Below are 6,325 nucleotides of genomic sequence, written 5' to 3'. Positions count from 1 at the left end.
CAGCAGACAGTTTCCAAAACAGCTTACGTATTTTTAACACATTCTCCTTTTAACAAAGTGCAGTTCCTAATTTTATGTATGTTTGGCCTCACCTCAAGAAGTCCATACTCAGAAGATTGCAACAGAACAGTATGATTTTTTTTTTATGGCTGATAGCAGAAAACAATTTCTTATTGCTGTGAATAGAAATTTAAAAAAATAATTTCCAAATATGGCAAAAAAATATTATTTCTCGATGGTAGTTTTAATGAGTATAAGATTCATCAGGTAGCCTAGAACCCACAGTGTTTAAAATATATGTTTGAGAAGTGTGAGAGTATATCCTTGCCTAAACAGAAGAACCGAGTTTATTCAGCAGGAAAGCATTCAATCTGGTAAGAAATTTTTACTTGCAAATTACTTGAATTGAGTGATTTCCTTCTACCGTGCATATTGAAAGATGCCGTCTGACCCTGCTGCTTCACTAAAAAATTCATCCTTAAGAAAACTATCTGCTGGGCTGAAAAAATCTCCACAATAATCCCTAACTGTAGGGAAGAATTGGATGTATTCCCTTAGTGTTGCCATCAATGTTTCTCAAGCCTTTCTTGGAGGGATTTTTTTGTATGCAAAAAAGAGAATGGTCTCTTTCTTCACTCTTTCATTTCTTTGAACTTCCTAACAGGGAGGCCAGTTGCAAGGTGTCTGACTCGCATCTAAACTGAAACTGGGCAAAGACCACCACTTGTTTTCAAAACTCCTATGAATAATCAACATCTACCGGAAAGCACTTGGTATTCACAAGCTGAAGGCTGGATTTGGGCAGCAGAGCTGAAAGGTGGTTTATTCTACTGTTAGATGCTGCCAGCTGTCATGTCTGAATAAATTAGAAATCCACCCAAATAATTTTCTAAATTGTCTACAAATTGAGGTTAGTATGCCTGGAAATAGTATTTATCTTTAATTTCTAAATTAATTTACATCCAGACCACTGATTAGGACTGCATAGGTAAAGCAAATGTCTGGTTAAACCTTAAGAAGGCTTGTAAATATTAACTAGACACATACTTCATATCTTCTGTAGATTAAGGTGCAAATCTAATTAACAAAAGGTATTACAGATCAGACTGTGAGGATCTGCAAATCCTACCAGTAAACCAAGTGCTGTGCTAATACAGCCATATTATAAACATTTAAACTTTTGAGTGTCTTTGCTTTTAAAATTCTGTCATCTGAATTTACATTCATAAAAGTTTCCTCAGCCCCTTTGCTAAACTCACAATTAAAGCTGACCTGATTAAGAAGACCTGTTTTCTCAGTCTTGTTGGTAGGACACATTGATTAGAGAACCTGGGAATCCTCATTGCTATCCAAGCAGTGATCTCTCCCCGGGAGTTCACTGATTAATTAATGAGTGTGTTTACCTGTGCATGCCTGTTTGGGCAGATTAGCGTTTGCGCATAGCATGGCTGAAGGGACAATGACAGCTATTGGAATGTTGTATCCCCAAACCCCAAACTTTAATGATAGCATAGCATAATTTTCACACCAAAGTCCTGCCCAGCCAGGTCTATACCTTTTCAAGCTGTAACTTTAGCTTATATTTTCCTTAAATCTTCATCTGCTCTTAAGCAGGAAAATTTAAGTTTTTTGCCTTGTTTTTTTTAATGAATTGTAAGATGAAAAAAAGAGGTTTGGGTGGATCATGCAAGCAGTCAATAAATATGTAGAATATTTGCAAACCTGCATTTACTATATATATTTAGTTAATAATCTTCACAGGCTTCTTGAAAGAGACCTATTTTAAATCAATTACTACCCTTGAGAAAGCTGAATTATGAAATGACCTAATATAGGTATCTGTTGCTTCTTAAAAGTAAAGTATTTTCTCTTTTAAATATTGTCTTGTGATAGTATTATGGTTAAGTAGTTTAATTGGGAAATTGATGTTTGTGAATTTGGGGCTTTGGAGAACTTTGCATAGAGAGATTACATTGTCAGTCATTTACAATTTGGGATGACTGTGTGTAAGATTCAAACAAGGTAATAAAAAAAATAACATCCAATCCCATTAAAATGAACAGCAAGCTCTCAGGGAGGTCAATATTTTGTTTTAAGAAATGCTTTCTGAGTTTGTGAGCTCTGACAAGGTGATTACATTGTTAGGAGATGTACTGATAGTGGCTGAGATAACATAAAACAAACTGTAAATTATTTGAAGGAACAAGGACTAAAAGTGATCCCACTACAAACAGTCTCAGTGGCAAATGAAGAAATAACTCTTGGTACAAGGTATAAAGTGCTGATTATACAAAAGCATTCCCAGAAATGTTTTGTTATCACCATATAATGGGAAATTGCTTTTTTTTCCATTTTCCCTTTTTTTGACAAACCCGTTGGTGTTCCCAGGGAAGAACATCTTTTTCAGCAAACTCTGCTAACAATGTTCTGAAGGAAGTCCCTTTATGGGTTTCAGAGGCATTTAAGAGGAAGACTACTTTTATTAGTAGTATGTTTTACTATTAAATGAAATGTACCTGGCCAAGGAGGACTTCTGTAATAGTTAAGGTCCCTTATTTCAGAATATGTGCGCTCTGGCTTACGGAGATGATGAGAGCTCTCTTCTATCTCAGAACTGCTCAGCAAAGAAAAAAAGCCTTGCTGGAGTCATTTGGGGAGGGAGATTTAGGCCTGTACAGAGACAGATTCAGTCAGTGACCCCTAAACTCCCTGTTATTTCATAGGGTCGCCTTTGTTTGCAGGGTAAATTCTGTTTCCTGTGCTCCCAGTGAATCCCCTTGCACAAAGCACGTGTGCAGGGCAGTTTGCATTGGGAGGATTCAAATTCCCCCTTGATAAATGCTTAACAGAATACTTCTTGTTTTCAGGGACTTTGTGCTTTTCCTTTCTCTCTGTCCCTTTTACCTTCTCCCTGCCAAAAGGAAATCACTAAATGTGTGTGCATAATGGTTTCAACTTTAAAAAAGTAATTGGATTCTCACAGAACTTCTCTCCCTGGTTCCGCCATTTCCAAGCGACATGATGTGTGGCCACTTGTCTGTTTCTCATATCCCTTTTTTGAGATCCTAACCCTGCTTTGCATCACTTTTATAGACCCAAACCCACATGGTTTTGATTTGGCAGAGAATGGCAGATTGCTCCATATTAGAAAGGATGTGGATGCTTGTTTTTGGATTTTGTTCGGTGTTTTTCAACTACATCTCCCGTTGTTTCCATATTGAATTTGGTTGTAAACTAAAAAGTATGGTATGCATTTTGTTATGTTGATTCTTGAGATGGAGCTGCCCTGACAGCACTTCCATCCTCCTATTATCTGATTCAGATGAAGTAGACTTTAGGGTATTTTTCATGCAACCATTTACTGCAAAGCATTAATCAGTTTGGGAGACAATTAGGACACGTAGATCTAACTCAATTTACATTGAGACCTCTTTTACTGACAGCACATAAGAGCTGAATAGTGTCTATAAATATCTACATGAGTTTTAAGGCTCCTTTACATTATTACAAAGATGACTAATGAGTATTCACTGCTGGCAAACTACCATTAAGATTGAGTAAGAATCTTCACCTTTAAACTAGCTGGTTTTTTGTTGCTTATATCTATGCAGTAAATGTTCACCCCCCACCCCCTGAAAAGCTCTTATATCAGTTCCTACACTAGCCTTTTAGAGAGAATTTAGGCAGAATTCAGCCATTTTCATGTTATGCAAAGCATAAAGAAAAATGTTTTTTGTCTTCTTGATTACCCAGTAGAATGGTGGAAAAGCCCAAATATCATTTGCTTCATGGTTCTAATTTGGAAAGGAAAACCAAAGAGTAAAAAAAGCAAACTAGACTTTCCCGGATTTAGAACATACTGAAGTAATCTATTCTCTGCCTATCTATTAGGTTTTTCTTTCGGTTTCTCCTTCTGCCTCAATCCTTTCTAAGGGAAGCGCTGAAAACAAGGCAGCAGCAAGAGGTGGTTTTGAACACTAGTATCTTTCCTAAAACATCGCCTTTCATTAAAAGCTGCTGTGGTGGCAAAACAGTCTTAAAAACATGAACTAAGTGTAACCTGGGCATAGATGTCTGCTTAAGTTTTCATAGGGACTGAAATAATAGCTCTGAGAGATGCGAGCCTCGTCTCAACAGGGTTTCCTCTTGTATGCCCTCTATTTCAAACATGAACTTTCTCTACTCTTCCTTCTCTTCCAGGCAGGTGAGGTTTAGTCACTGCATCCAGTCAACTTACTGTAGTGACAAGGCACGTATTTACTTTGGGAAAGAAACCTCACCTATTTTTTCTCCAATCACAATAAAATAAATTCCAGGGGATCTGTCGGTCAGACCTACCAAGACAGACACCAGTCCAAGAGACTGGTTGGAATCACATAGTAGATCAGCCTGACAGGCCACCAGACTACTCTTCTGCCTAGAAAAGTGGGAAGCATCAGCAGCTTAAGAGAAGAGAGAAACAAACCCACAGCAGGCTTATAAAATATTTAATATAATCCAAAATGCAGATTTACTGAAATCCTGAAACACAGCATTTTTTTTTTTTTTTCACTTTCTGGTATGCTTCAAATGGAGTTTTTCCACAAATGAAACGTCTGAAATTTGGGGTAATCATCCAATCCAAATTCAATCTTGCTAAGTTATTGGCCATTTTTTTGCAGTGAAGAGTTTCAAATTCTCGTGCTTTATGGTGTCTACTGGGGGGGAGATGGAGGGCGGAAGGGAGGTAGAGACAGACAGACAGACAAGATTGTGATCATCTCCCTCCCCACGCGCCCTTTTTCATGTACCCAGCTTTACTTTGCTGCTGCTGCTGAAGCCCTTTCTTTCGGTTCTGCCACATCCCTGTGTGCAGGATGCAGCCGTCCGCCCCGGGCACCGCCGCTGAGCAGCTCTGGGGGCGGCAGGAGGGTCCCTGCCTTGCTCTGCCCGTCGCCGCGGAGGGAGCAGGGGTGGGAATCACTTCCCCCCTCTCTCAGCCCTTTTGTCCAGACCCACCCCGGCAGAGAAGTTAAATTTAAGAGCGGGTGAGCTCAAGCTGCCTTGCTTCAAGGGCCTCTCGTGGTATGCAAAAAGGCACATTTGATGATTTTTTCTAAAAAACCCACAAGCTATATGTGGTTATGTGTTAAGGATACAAAGCCCCAAACAATTTCATCTACTTCAGTGGGAGTTGCAAATACTGGCTGTTAAAACACAGCCAAGAATTATTGCAAAACGAAGGCTGAGGAAGCAAGTACTTGAAACCCAAGAAAATCCCAAAGCTAAGATTTCTGCCGCAACGTTCAGTCGCTCTTGCTGCACATCTATAGGTTTTATTATTATTTAATCTATATCCTGTGAGGTGTGTAGGATGTGTAATGAAGCCAACATGATATTGCTTTGGAAAAGTTAGTATTTGTAATTTCCTGACTTTTGAATATTTGGTTTTTCAGCCTCAGTAATGCACTAATGCTGTTTTATGTGTCCTATATATAATTGGCTTGATTTTTTTCTTCAACTGTTGATAGGATGATTACTTTCTGGAGGAAGAGTGAAACGAACGAATGTTTTTTCTTTGGCCCAGTACCACAGAATCTACTTTACGCATTTTTTCACGGCAATGACACTGCACTGGTGAGGGAAAGTTGGTGTAGGTGGGAGTTTGGCTGCTCAGCGCCTCTCGGATGAATGAGACTTGGAAGCCTCTCAAGGACGGTGTTATTTTTAATTCCCTTTCCAGACTCACTGGAAACACTCGAGGGTATAAAGCTTTTTACGTGTGTGTTTACGGGACGGCGCGTTTACTCCAGCGCCTTCCCCCGCCGCACCACCTCCTCAGCCGCTCGGGAGGCTGTTTGTTTAGCACTCGATAAAAAATAAAAGCTAAACAGATTACCGCAGGTTAAATTAACATTTATGACCTTTAGTACGGAAAGCTCCACTTCCCTGCAGCGCGTGAAGAATGCAGAAGGGATGTTAGGATGTGCAAGTTAAACACGCTCGCTGGACTCATCCCAGGAGCGTATTTGGCAGCGGGTGAAGGTGCCCGTGAGGTAAAACAGGATGGTCGCCAACGCTCCCGCACCTGTGCGCTGTCCCACCCCGCCGACGAGGGGCACGGGCCCGGGACGGCCTCCGGGAAGGGGCCGCGGGCCCGGCCTGGCGCAGCGGGGCTGCCCGGGCCCGGCGCACCTGCGGCGGCGGGCAAGGGCTGTTAGGCCGCCCCTGCCGGGGGCAGGCCCCGCGGCCACCCGCCGCCTCCCGCTCGCCCCCGGGCCCTCCCCCGCCGGGCTCAGGTGACACCGGCCCCGGCGGCTCCCCGGGCCGCCGCGGAGCTTCCTGG

Source organism: Calidris pugnax, unplaced genomic scaffold, assembly GCF_001431845.1.
Source record: "Calidris pugnax isolate Ruff unplaced genomic scaffold, ASM143184v1 scaffold63, whole genome shotgun sequence".
Classification (NCBI taxonomy): domain Eukaryota; kingdom Metazoa; phylum Chordata; class Aves; order Charadriiformes; family Scolopacidae; genus Calidris; species Calidris pugnax.
This window is presented reverse-complemented; position numbering follows the sequence as displayed.